The 14,273-nt window shown below is 33.3% G+C and overlaps 1 protein-coding gene and 2 non-coding genes across 3 annotated transcripts in view; 1 reads left to right on the forward strand and 2 right to left on the reverse strand.

Annotated features, from left to right (window-relative positions):
* The window catches only part of LOC115441262 (mucin-17), a 131,365-nt gene that overhangs the window by 36,750 nt on the left and 80,342 nt on the right, over positions 1-14,273 (reverse strand). The window lies entirely within an intron of this gene.
* Trnap-ugg lies at positions 7,298-7,369 on the reverse strand. The gene has a single exon. It is a non-coding gene; the product is annotated as a tRNA-Pro (tRNA).
* On the forward strand, positions 13,869-13,941 carry Trnav-uac. Its single transcript has one exon. It is a non-coding gene; the product is annotated as a tRNA-Val (tRNA).

A 14,273-nucleotide genomic window follows, 5' to 3' on the forward strand; every position in this document is an offset into this window, starting at 1 on the left:
TTTTTAAGTTAATGAAGTCAATTGGCTTGACGATTTGCTATTCTTCATAGTTATTAAAACAACATATAAACTACACATAACCCTAAGTATCAGTGTAACTATAATAAACTTATGCTATTTTTTGCTTGTAATTTCAGGCTTTAACGAAAAAATATAGATTTAAAAGTAGTAAAGTATCAGTGTTATAGTAGAGTTATGATACTTTTTTGATTGCAAATTTGGACCTTATCGAAATAAAATCGACTATCAACAGTATCAAAGATTCATATATCACGAAACATCCGTATCGGTCACTGTTTTATAAGAGATATATGGATACGAACGGCAAATGTTAATGATATAATTAAAATAAAACCACTTATTATGCATGGACGTTTTTTATATTTCAATATCACCACAAAATAAACAAGAATGATGAGTGACATTTGCAGTGATTAGTAACGAAATGGGGCATTAGAAAATTAGCAACCTAATTTGTGATTTGATTTATAATCTATGGACGCAGGCCCCTAAATTTAAAAGTCAATATAATATATAATATAATTATCTTCTTATTTTAAATGCCTTTCCATTGTTGAAGATTAGCTGCTGCTTCTTGTATTTCTCTTTATCATTGGCCAGGGGGAGGTGTTCAACGGAGGTGACACCGGTAATATAATAATTATACAAAATGTTATCTGGAAAATAAGTCTAGTGTCGAAATTATGATATCTAAATAAAATGAGAATTATTCTCACCTTTTATATTTTTAATTTAAATAAACCTAAATATAGATAATAGCTTACCGATTTATAAACCTATGAATATTACCAAATACTTAACTATTGATTTCGCTTAATACAAAGAATGTATGCTGGACCTCGGGCCAGTTTTGCTGGCCTTTAGCCTAGCTATTATAAAGGGCCTTAGGTAGTCTGACATCTGCAAACGCAACAGCAACCGTTTCTACTTAACAATTATCCGGACACAGTGTTACCACCATTAAAATAGCGCATTAGTTTTGTAGACGTTTACCACACTGGCAAATGCTATAAAAATATTGAGTACAGCGCAATAGAGACCACTTGCACATTTTTTAATGATTATATAATACAGGCTATTATAAAAATAGTCCGTTAAATAAGGACGGCTTATGTTTAGCAATGGAATTCATGTGAAGATGAGAAATGAATGAGAATAATGAGAATTCTAAAGATGAAATGATGAGAATTCTAAAGATGAGAATGATGATAAATGATATTGAAATAAAACTATTTTGTAGATTTAACGCAGTTTTTTTATTATATTTTTTCCCCACGTTTCGAAGACTTTGCAGCTTTCGTAGTCATAAGGCGGACTGAAGGTTCCAAAGTCTTCGAAACGTCTAGAAAAAATATAACATAACAACCGCGCTAAATTCGCAAATCAATTTTACTTTTTTTATCTTTATTTAAGGGGATTGTTCGCAGTTTTACTTCCATGTCTAACATTCGAGTAAACAAACAAAATCATGATGAATGATACTCCATTTAAAACAAGCTTTTTTAATCAAGGCCCAAATATATTTAATTCCAATATCCTTTTACTTGAACGTTTAAATATTCGGAGTCTATTATTAAAGTAAACGTAATCGTGTCTAGCCATCGCACTGGGAACCTTTGTGACCCGTTAGCTAAAAGTTCGTTTCTCTTTAAATGCCGCAGTCAATCAATAAGGCAACTATGCTGTACATACAAATATTATGTAAAAGGTTTAGGCAATTGACATTTTAAAAAGTATAAAAAATGTATGTTATTTATGACTCTATATGCGGAAAATTATTGAAATTCACTTCTTTCGGAATCATCAAGTATTTCAGAGTCGGTATTTTGTGCAAATGGGATCACTTCAACTTCCTATTCATTCGTTATAAACATAACTAGTGTTAGTGAGTAAGACATATCCTTAATAATATCCAAAAGCCATAACAAAGACACTATTCTACAATCGTTAACCCTAATAGAAAACATAAAAATGTATGGGAATGGTAAATCTATCGCTAGGAAATGTCATTCCCATTGATAACGTTAACGTTTACGATTGTAGAATCTTAGCTAGAGTCCCTCATGAAAATCCGTATAGCAGCCTTGATTATTTCACTATAGGACGTAGACTCTCCTGTCCATCCACTCATATCTATCTAAATTCTAAAGCGATAAACTCTAAAGAACTCTCAAATTGAAGTCCACGCTAACTTACAACAATTAGCAAGTACTTTTTTGTTCAAATCGATGCAAAAAAAAAACACTTCAACCTATATATTTGAGAGAGCGATCTAAGATTATTCTCTATTTACCCAGTTACCAACAGGCCGGCATAATTGTGTCGATTGGCGAGGAACAATCATCTCTCATTAGTCGACACTATCTGGACCCCACTCTGCTTACCAATGCAGTGGGGTCCCTCTGCCGTCTGTGAATCCGTCGGTAAAACCCACCATAGTGGTAAGTGTGTCGCATTCCGTGATCAGCCTGTGTATATCCGGTTCCAACAGGCCGGCATAATTGTATCGACTGTCGAGGGGTAATCATCTCTCGTCAGTCAACATTCCATTGGACTCCACTCACCTTCAGGTGCAGTAGAATCACTTCGTTGTACTCGTATAAAGAAGTGTAATAATTTTTCGATCCTCCAGGGTTTCTACAAATTCCCAAGTATTACAAAGTAATGACACATAGTGTTCACGTGGAGACGCGTTGAATAACTCAGCGTACGCGCCAGGTGCAAGCGTGAGATTTGCATACGCGTGTTATTGTGTCATGTACAGCCATATTCGGACCTCTCTTGTGTAATATTCATTGAGATAGACATTTATACCATCTACTGCATAAGATTCCTCCTAGATTAACATGCTAAGTGGAAAAGGATAAGTACACTATCATTCCTGTCGGATTAATTATGGAACTTGTTAAATAGGTACTATGAATGGCTGAGTAATTATTACAGATTTTCCAACATTTCCAAAGCAACTAAGTTTCATAGTAGTGTAGTTACTACTACACTGTAGAATGGAGTGTATTTTTATTGTTATTTAATTAATTCCATAATAATATACCTAGTCTTGCCATAAATATTGTAATAAAGAAAAAAGAAAATTGTTAACTGCAAATAACATTTATTACTTTTACAGTGTGTCAGTTTAATACATAAATATAAAACAATTAAAAATATAAAAAGCTTATTCGAAGTGGTCTCCATTGGCTGCAATACAGTCCTTTAAACGATGAGGCCAGTTATCAATAGAAGCACGCACTCTTTCCATGGGAAAATTCTTCACTGCCAATCGTATAGATTGTTTTAGGGACTCAAATTATCATGGCGTTTAGAGCAAGCTGTACTCTCTAAAACTGACCACAAATCATAATCCAGCGGATTAAGATCGGGACTAGACGACGGCCAGTCTTCAGCTCTGATGAAGTCCGAAACGTTCGATTCCAACCAAGACTGCGTGGACCGAGCTTTATGACCCGGCGCCGAGTCTTGCTGGAAGGACCATACTTGGTTATTGAACATGGTGATGTTAAGGGGCTTAACTACCTTCTCAAGAATGGTATCTTGATACACTTGTGCCGATGTTTTGATACCTTTTCACAAAAATATGGCTCAGTCACTCCTTCATAGCTAACACCCCACCAAACCATCACTGAAGTCGGATAATGTCCACGTTGCACTCTGTCGACTAATTGGGAAGCTTCCTTAGAGCTTTGAGCATAAATACGGTCATTTTGTTTGTTAAAATGTTGCTCAATTGTAAAAATTTTCTCATCCGTAAACAAAATTTTTCTGTGACCTCCCTTTGCGTACCGCTTCAGTAGTTGTTTCGATTTTACCACCCTATTCTTCTTTAAATTATCAGTTAAGAAATGGCCAGTGCGTCTCTTATAGGCTGCAAGTCCTAAGTCATCTTTTAAAATACGCGACATGGTTCTAGGTGCTATCTTCATTTCCCGAGATAAAATCTTTTGCTTTCGGACAGGATTTCTTCGAATTCTTTCCCTTACTGCTTTGACCACCTTTTTCGTACGAACACTACGTGGACGGCCAGATCTTTTTCTGTCACAAACAGAGGAGGTCTCATTGTACCTATTAATAGCCCGGTACACAAACATTTTACTAATACCAAGTGTATGGAGAGTTTTAAAAATTGCATTTGGCTCCATACCTACTTTGTGTAATGCTATCACAGCGATTCGGTTCTCTTTATCACCCCACACCATTTTAATATCGCAAAATATTTTACAATGTATTGGCGCCAAAATGAGAAAACACAATGAACAATCGTATAAAAATGACAGATTCGAAATTCAAATGTAATATTTTTTTATAATTAAGTGTAACAGTATTTATGGCCAGACTAAGTAGTTTATTAATCTTATTAATATTATAAATGCCAAAGTTTATGAAAACGTTTGAATGTTTGTTGGAAATAAACGCAAATACAACTGAACGGATTTGGATCAAATTTAGCCTACGGGTAGAACATGTCCTGGATTAACACATAGGCTACTTTTTATCCCGGTGATTTGCTTCCGTGAGAAATAATGGATTTTTTTAAATAGATCGCAATGGTTATAGTATTTTAGGTACTTATGTAGGAAAGGATTTATATGTGAGCGGAGCCGCGGACGATTGCTCCTTCTATATAGTCTTTGAAAATTTAAACAACCCTATTCAGGAGTTGAAATTCACTATATTTAACATCAAAATCTTTTTTTTTTTTTTATTGGTTTAAATGACAAAACAAGCTTGCCATTCGCCTGATAGTAAGCAATACGACCGCCCATAAACAGTAGGAACACAATCCAACACCTTGAATGACAAAATATTATTTGAAAGAATTTTTTTGATATTTCAATGTGTTTTTTTTTTATTAAAAAGTTTAAAAATCTTTGTTATTAACGTCGGGTCATCTGAAGGTAAGTATCTTCTGCTCGTAAACATGTACAATATTGGAAGAATTGTCAATACATATCCAGCTTTTAATGTCGAAAAACTGTCTTCTCAGTCTCTAATATCTTGATAGAATGAGACATACGATGTTAAGTCTTATTATGTCCAATAGTTACACTGGCTGCAATGTATATATCTTGTTGAAGAATTTATTTTTAGTATTTTAGAAGTTACGTCAAATTAAATTTATATTCACACGACCGTGTTAACACCTCCTGTTTAAAATTCGATTAATATATGCACCGATACACACGCAACCAACGAAGATCAATTAAAACCTGTTCATTTGCTTAAAATAATAATTGTAGACTCGTGATAGCGAAGACTTCTGGTGGATTTGCTACGCGAAATTACCTGAACCAAAAGAATTTACAAATTAAGTATTGGTTACGGTAGGCTTGTATATTTTTTATAAGTTAAACAAATATAGACATTATTTAAGCATGTGTGTTTAATTATTGAAAAAAAAAAAGAATATAGCTAAATAAGTAATTTTCTAGTGTTTTAGCGTAGAAAGCTCATATATTGTAATACTTTTTGCATTAAAACCTCAAATAATATGCAGTTATGGTTACAAATAATGCTTCGAACACTGTATCAAATTTTGTTAGTAGAATTGCAAAAAAATAATTACACGAATATATTCCTCGTTTATCATTTTTTATTTGACAACTATTAAAATACAGTTCAGTTTCCTTTGACAAACGTTTCTTGATAATCACAACCCGATGTAGGCCGTCGTGTTTCTCGCCTATCAAATAATTTATAGACTTAAACGCATATTAGTGTAACTTTAGCGAATGGTCGAATCACGATCTGTGGCAGTGAATTGCGCCCGGCGCATGCGCCGAATGTATCGTTTAGCGTTTCACATCATTTATCATTTTTAACATTACACAACGTATGAAATCGGGCACTTGATCGTGCGTATGATATTACTTAAGGGCTACATTACTCATTTTATGGGCAATTGTCACAAAACTAGTGTTCGAGTACATTATTACAGCTAACCAGTCGAATAACCATTCTAAAATAGGTTATTTGGTAAACAAAAACCAGATGACATTAAAATTAATCGAATTTTATATGCAAAGGTCACGCGGTTTTTTGATTTACAAAGATTTATTATGCATTACAAATGGGTACGAAACGGCACGGGCTAAATCGGTGAAACATTGAGTAACACTTCACCGAAGCATGAAGAGATACGGTAATTAACTCATTGTTTACAATGCTTTATGTAGTAATTTAAATGGGAACAATTAATTCATTTAGAAATAACTGGTAGGTCTCTCATTTGTCAGAGTCCGCCGAGGTACCACCGCTATGTCTATTTCTGCCGCCAAGCAACAATGTGTAGTCCGGTTTGAAGAACATTGTAGCCAGAGTAACTACTGTAAGACTTAACATCTAAGGTCTCAGGATGGCGAGCGCAGTGGAATACAAAACAATACAAGGTGTTGGATGGTGTTTCTACTGTTTACGGGCAGTCGTATCACTTACCATCAGACGAACGGCGAGCTCGTCTTGTCATTCAAAGCAATAAAAAAAAGATAATTTGATATTTAGTATACTCAATTTCAACACCTGAATAATTTTGTTAAAATGTTTGAAGACTACATGTACATTGTGTACCTATAATTACAAGTCTTAGCCTGATTTCCTACCCAAGTCTCGATTGGTGCCTTCCGCTTCCTTCTAAGATTAACAATATGATTTCCAACTAGTATATTACAACAGTCTTAAATCTGTCAGAAACGGTATTAGATTTATCTAGAGCAATTCTAACTATGCCTTCAGGACCTAAAGCATAATCTCTCTCCTTTATCTAAATGCTTCATGTAACACCACAGCGCTTATTCCCTATGACAGTGTAAACTCGTAACGCGGCCGTGTTACATCATCTTTGTGAAATTATCGCGAAATGATATTCTATACGCCAATTTCTATTGTCTTAAACGCGACGCGTTACGTTAAGAGCCTGTTACGGGTTAAAATAATGTGTGGCGTAGGGAATAAGGCCCCTAGTAAACGATTTGTACCAGTTTTGTCCAGGTGTTACGTATTTATTCCCGAAGTTGTTTACTTCTCATTATTATGTGGTAGTTGTATTAGCAGCGTGATAGTAAAACTTAATGACTTTATAGCCAGTGTTTAGCAGCGCAAATACGAAAAAGAATGGAACAACAGCTAGTGAATTTTAAAGAAAGTTTTTATTGTTTTCTAGTTTATTCGTTTACTAAAGATACCTTTAAACCTTACAAAAATCATAACAATCTCGATTTCTAGATTTATATATGCAGTGCTATACACTAATCGTAGCAAAATAGGGCTCGTCCGGGATTTGAACCCGGGACCTCTCACACCCAAAGCGAGAATCATACCACTAGACCAACGAGCCGTTGTGATAACTATATAAATTTCTGAAGCTTGCCCAAACCTGTAGAGGCAAAGTTACACTTTACAAATAAGTTGCCACTTTTTTTGACTAATTTTACTTTCAACAGATAAACTGAAAAACTACTGAACGGATTTTGATAAAATTTGGTATAAAGATATATTTTGAGACCATGAAAAATTGCAAGCAAATGTTAGTTAAAAATAAAAGTTAGTTTCTATGTATTCTGACTGTTTCAAAAATAAATACGTCGAAGTAACAAATGAGATATATTTTCACCTACTAGAATATATAAATCAATCAGTAACAGTATTTCTATCAGAAGCCATTAAGGCGTCTTGTGGGTTTAAAGCACTGTTACGTGGATGGGAGATTAAACATAGTCGCGAGTTTCTGCGCACGCGCTTCGTTATCTATTCACAATTTATAGACGGCAGCGGTAAAATAAAATTAATTTATTATAAATAAGCGAAAAGACATATCAAGTGCGAAAACGTATCATTCCGTTCATTATCTTGTAATGTTAAATGTTGTAGTTCGTTTTTCTGGTAGATATGTAAGGTACGGACGAATTTTTTTTAATAAATAAGTGAAATGAATGCTATAGTACAATTTATTATAGAATAATAGTATAAATATTTAAAAAGTCTTTATTAGTTGAAAATATTTACTAAAGCTGTTATAAGTTGCAAACATAAGGTAATTAGCTTGTAGATATAAGTGACTCTGTGCTGTCGAAAATAAAAAAAAATACTTGAGAATATCGCTGTTTAATTTTATAGTCATGACTACAGTCCATTTGCTACACATTTCATCCATAGGGCTATAGAAACCGTGTCTAATCACGTATCTCACGTCACTTCCGTATCCGCCATTTCCTTTGTTTTGTTCCGACTTTATGGGCGTACGAACGCATTGTAAGTTTAACTGGATCTGCGAGCTAGTTACGTAGTTCCGATTGCTTATGTAAAGAATTTTCTAGCTATCGTGATTAAAAACATTACGAGCCCATTTAAAATTTAGATAAAATTTACTTTCTGTGTCCATTTGTTTAAAATATTTACGTAATGTATTGTTTTAGGCGGGATTAGTTGTAAAACGTCGAGTAGGCGCTGTCTTTTACACAGAAACACTATACTATTATGGAACTTAAAACATAAAATCTTAAAGATTTTCGTTGATTGTTACATCGCTAATTTGGAAACGAAAGAAGCGAAATTTTATATTAACATTACATATCGTATTAGTGTTTCAACGAAATTAATAACATTTATCAAAAATATGTAGAGAATATATTATATAAAAATACATAAAGCATGTAATTTATGAAGTCTAGCCCTTCATTTATACAAGAAATTCACAGTGATTATAACAATAAATTGTTCATTGTTCCAACGATCATCAATCAATAATCCTATTTGAAAGATTAATCTGCTTGTAATAGGATCTTTGTAATCTCACATAGTTATTAGTAAGTAATATTTAATGTAATAACACAAATTAAATCTACGGTAAACGTACAGAATGACAGCTAGTTGATAATATCTTGTTCTTGCAAAATACGTACCCGGTTTTAACTCGTATATTTTCCGCGACACATTTCTCAAACAATTATAATATTACATAATTTTTGCATCAATAAATCGTAATTTAATAATATATTTACGATTTAGATGGATATTTTTGTATTAAAATGTTGAGTTCCATTTAGATTGGGTAATAATAGGTAATTGGTCTAAAGTAAGTTATGATTTACTGCCGTTTGTCGAGTTTTCTCTTATAATGAATTTAATAATTTATATAGAGCACTTTATGAGTAAATGTTGTCATGAATTTATTTTGTAATATTTAATTTACTGCCTTGGTAACGTAGTTGTATTACGATACGACTGAAGCGTTGAGGTCTCAACTTCGATCTACGGGTCGGGTAAGGTGATATTGGGTTTACTACTAATTATCAGCCCGAAGTCTGGAATGTGTGCCCGATATGGCGATAGGCTCACCCGCTATCATGGGAAGGAATAACCACGGCGGAAAATGGGTACACCAGTTGCGCTTCTACTTGCTCCTACGGGGATTGAGTGAGAGTTTTCATTTATATTTAATAGTTGTTAGTCAAACAAAAAGCTAGACGTAGTAATATTGAGCATATACTTAACAAAGTTTATTTACGTAATAAGTACAAGTATAGTGTATATTATGTAGACATCAGACAAGCAAATGTCAATCTGTAATAGTTTTAAAATGCATGATATCGGATAATAAAAAACCTAGAGTAGATCAATAATTATCGATCGATATCGTTAGGAGTTTGACGTTTTTCAAATAAGCATTGAATTTATTTCTAATTCAATTAATTTTTTTTGACTTCATATCTACCTATCCTACCAGTTACCCGCAACTGAAAACTACTCAAAACAAATCAAACCTAAATCTACGTTCCAGTAATCCGATCACCACCGTGTGTACCACCACTGGTATACCTGAATGTACACAAGAAATTGAAAGATCATGTCCATATTACCGATTCAAGCCGTCTTTAATTCAACACGAAAGACAGACAGACAAACAGTGATTATGGAGCAATTTGTACAACAATTAACCAATCACAGCACTACTCTATTAGGGGCGTCGATCGTGCGTCGCGAGTCCAGGGTTCAATTATTACGAGGGATACTTTACGCTCTTATTTAGCTTATAATTAACTTGATTTACTGTTTTTTTTAATTATGTATAATTTTAAAATTAGCTTAGATATATATTAACTCCCTTATTCATAGACTTTTTTTCTAAGGGCGGAGTAAAACTATGATAACAAGTCTGTTTTTCAGTGCTGACGGCATAGCAGCCTTCGCAGTGCGTAGCTATATGGCCGTTGTGATTGGTTAAAATGATTGTATCTCCATAACAATAAAAATAAACTAGCTTATCTTATAAAGTTGTTTTAGATAGTTTTTGCAACCCTTTTCATTGATACACCACACGTCCTTTCATTTTTTGGGACAAAATGCAATTTACTTAATGAATGTATCGCAAACCTTCTTCCTATCCCTGTGTACAAGCAAGACAATAAGTAAATGTAAATGAACGTCACGTAAACAGTACAGAGTAATCTCAGTAGTCTTTATTGAGATTTATGTAAAAAGAAGGCTAAATGTTTAAACGCATACAAATGAGTCAGAGGAACGCTTTCTAATTGGTTTAATTCAAGTATTTGTGGATTAGAAACCTGAATAATTAGATGAGTCATTGTAAGATGCATGTTGATAGTCAAATTCTGGTATGCATACATTGTATTTAAATCAAATGCTTTCTCATACGCAAATGTATTTTAATTCTTTATCCAAAATAGATTTAACTTGCACTTTTACCTACCCACTATGCCAGATTTAGAATATACTTCGTACAAAAAGCTTTGCATAGCAAAAAACTTTGAATATTCAAGAAATATGCAAATTGTCAACACAAAGAATATTTACATTGCAAACATGGTAAATAATCAAATATTTGATCCAATATCAATACCCATAAATTCATAAATGGAACAAACAAACTGGCTTAACGTATTTGAGTTAATGTATGAAGCTTCTATATCACAGATGTCGACCACTGCAATTTCAGTATTGCATAAAATTACTGGTTTGCGCTAGAAATGCCGTTTATGCTAATAAAATTGTGGAGTTCTATAATTCATTGAGACATATTTACGACACTGAACCACTTTTCACCCGGTTTGAATTCTTGACGTAAGTTCTACTTAAAAGAGTCTGCATTTCTGGGTTTTAATAACTACTATGGTGAAACAATAGTAAAACATCATACCTAGGGTATGCTTTTATATTTGATTTTGTACATTATTCTATATTTAATCGCAAATAGTAAGAAAAAGAAGCCCTTATTTGAAAACTTCAATAGAATTGGTTAAGAAATAAAGCAGTTATTCAGATTTCGAATATTGCGATGTGCAGGTCTGGGCGCATAGTTTGAATATAACTCTCTCTCACTCTTTCGCACATATCATAATTCACTTACCCCTTGTACCGAAATTCAAACGGTTATAGCTTGATTATCTTATCGGATTTTAATAAATCTTTATGTATTTGAATTTATATGGCGTATAAATGTAAATAATAAAAATGAGTCAAATACCCTATTGTAAATAGAATTGTTGCTTATCAATAAGATATTATTAACTGCCTAGTTTCTAGTTGTTTTTCATCCGAGTTCAATTCTAATTACATAATAAAACAATGTATCATTATTATTAAAAGTCATAGAAATAAATGCTTGTTTTCAGTACATTCAATTCTATAAAATGTAGAGGTAAAAAAGTATTTTAGGAAAATCTAAAAAAGAAAAGAATTACGAAACCCACATAATAATAAAATAATCTTATTCTAAACCAATAGTTTTATAAGTTCTCGTTCAATTACCTAAGTTTACCGATAGCCACAATTTCGTTACGTGCAGAATTACTTAAACAAAACTGTTATGCAATAAAGTATAACGATGGAAAATTGCTTCCTGGACACAAAACACCTGATAGGCTGCCAATTTGCGCATGTAAATACGCCTCGTAGGTACTCGTCGCATGTACTCTAATTATTGAGAAATAGTTACCTCGCGTCTTGGAATGGGGTAGCGGCCATTGGCACATAAAGGATACACAGTATGTAAACAAATAAGTTTATCGACGATTTCTTAGGTTGAGGCGAATGTTAGATATTGAAATAAAATTATTTTGCAAATTTTTATCCCGGTTTGCCTACGTGGTCATGCGGCGGTCCACCCAGTAATGACGAAGGCCGCAGTCTTCGAAATGTCGGAAGAAAAATATAATATAAAAACCACGGGAAATGCGCAAAATAGTTTTATTTTAACGTGTATCGACGTTTTTACTATATTCAATTCTCTAATGAACCATTTAAGCAATATAAAATATATTGTACAATGCGTCTCTACCAAACTTCTACTAGACAAAACACAATAAGTATTTTGTATTTCCAATCAAATAGCATCACCACAAACTAAACAACCTAAACTAGTTTTCGGATCTCAGTCCACGCCGTGACCATGAATATTGCAGTCAGGAGAAAATTATACTAAAAAATAGCGATAAAGTCGAAAAATAACATATTCGATGTGTAAATCCGCAAAAACATAAAGCAATAAACAAACCATTTAAAACTAACATCCGTAACACGATCAATTCATTCCAATAATTAAAGTTCGCACGTAATCTCATTCAGAATTAACCCATCCCAAACCGTTATAGGAGCGTATAATCTTAAACTTAATTGTTCAGATTAATCTATGCAATTTGATTAATAGATTGACATACTTACGGATAGTATTACGAAATTTCATGTCCGCGCTTGCTATTGCAGTCGCGTAAATAGAAAGCAGTTGCCGCAATCGGAAGGACGCTGGACCAATTTATATGTGATAGGAGATAAAAACGCGTTATGTAACCATGATCGCCATTTGTATGAGTGAGGTGTAAGGGCATGCGACATACATAATATTTACTTTGGAAGTGGGTATGTAAATGTTTTGGGTCAATTTAATTCGGTAGCACTTGTAAGTGTATTCTGTCGTGCTAAGCTCAAAAGCGGTAGATCAAAAAAAATTTAAATCTTGAATTTTATGTCTTCACAAAGCTTAAAGAAATACCTATCCAATGAACTTACCTAAATAACGGTATCTTGCTTAGAACTAGTCAAAAAATACCTTAAAAGAATTTCTCTGTCTCTGTTTTACATACAAGAGTATAAAACTATATTTACAAAACTTCGATTATCTCGAAATATAGTTTCCCTGAACATACCACTTTTGCGCTTAGCACGGCAGTATTTTTTTTTTTTTATGGCAATTAGTGCCGATTTCGACAATTCTGCCAATGTCAAATGTGCGATGAGTACTCGTGAGTTTTAGCCTTTACATAAGGTATTGAATGCTTGCCTAAAATAATAAAAAAAAAAGAAATACACGGCAGTATTATAGTCATGGACTCTGAGACGTCAGTGTAACGGAGGTGCACGTGCAGTGTGCACCCCCTGTCCAAAACAAAACATAAAAAATAAGTCACTGAATAATGAGAACTATTGACCAGAAACGTTTTATTATTGTTCAGCATATACAAAAATCCACACGGTTTTAATATTAAAAATATATTAATTTAATGATTATTAAGTGTAGTGTGTAAATGCAGATGCACCTCTCTAAAAGTAATATTGGCAGCGACCATGTATATATTGATTATAAATGCGAAAATTTGTTACATGTTTGATTGTAACAAGTAAATAGGAAACAGTTGAACGAATTTGAAATTTGATAGATATACCTATCTCCTAAAAGATCTATTATCCCGGATTAATTTATCTCCTAAAAGTGCGGGTAAAATAAGCATAATATATTTTATTTACTCACGATAAAACTGAGTAAATAATATGTGATAATGAAACAAAGACTATGAGCGACTTTTACGGCTCATAATACAACTGGTTCCGTGGTGTAGTGGTTATCACATCTGCTTTACACGCAGAAGGCCGCCAGTTCGATCCTGACCGGAATCACATTTTTGGATTTCTTTTTTTATAATTTCTGAATGAAATAAACCTCACATCAGACCTTCAGTATTAACTTCTTCCTTATAAATGGTTCCATGGTGTAGTGGTTATCACATCTGCTTTACACGTAGAAGGCCGCCAGTTCGAGCCAGGCCGGAATCATATTAATTATTATTGCTGTTTTAAATATATTAGTAAACTTAACAAGATGAGAACAATAAATCAATCATAAAATCTAAATATAATTCAAAGATCTTACAAAAGTATTTTCTACAACTTTAACAATAAACCTATTGTTATTACATCACATTGCAAATTGTAATAAGAAGCAACTATCA

The sequence above is a fragment of the Manduca sexta genome, chromosome 25 (assembly GCF_014839805.1).
Source record: "Manduca sexta isolate Smith_Timp_Sample1 chromosome 25, JHU_Msex_v1.0, whole genome shotgun sequence".
Classification (NCBI taxonomy): Eukaryota; Metazoa; Arthropoda; class Insecta; order Lepidoptera; family Sphingidae; genus Manduca; species Manduca sexta.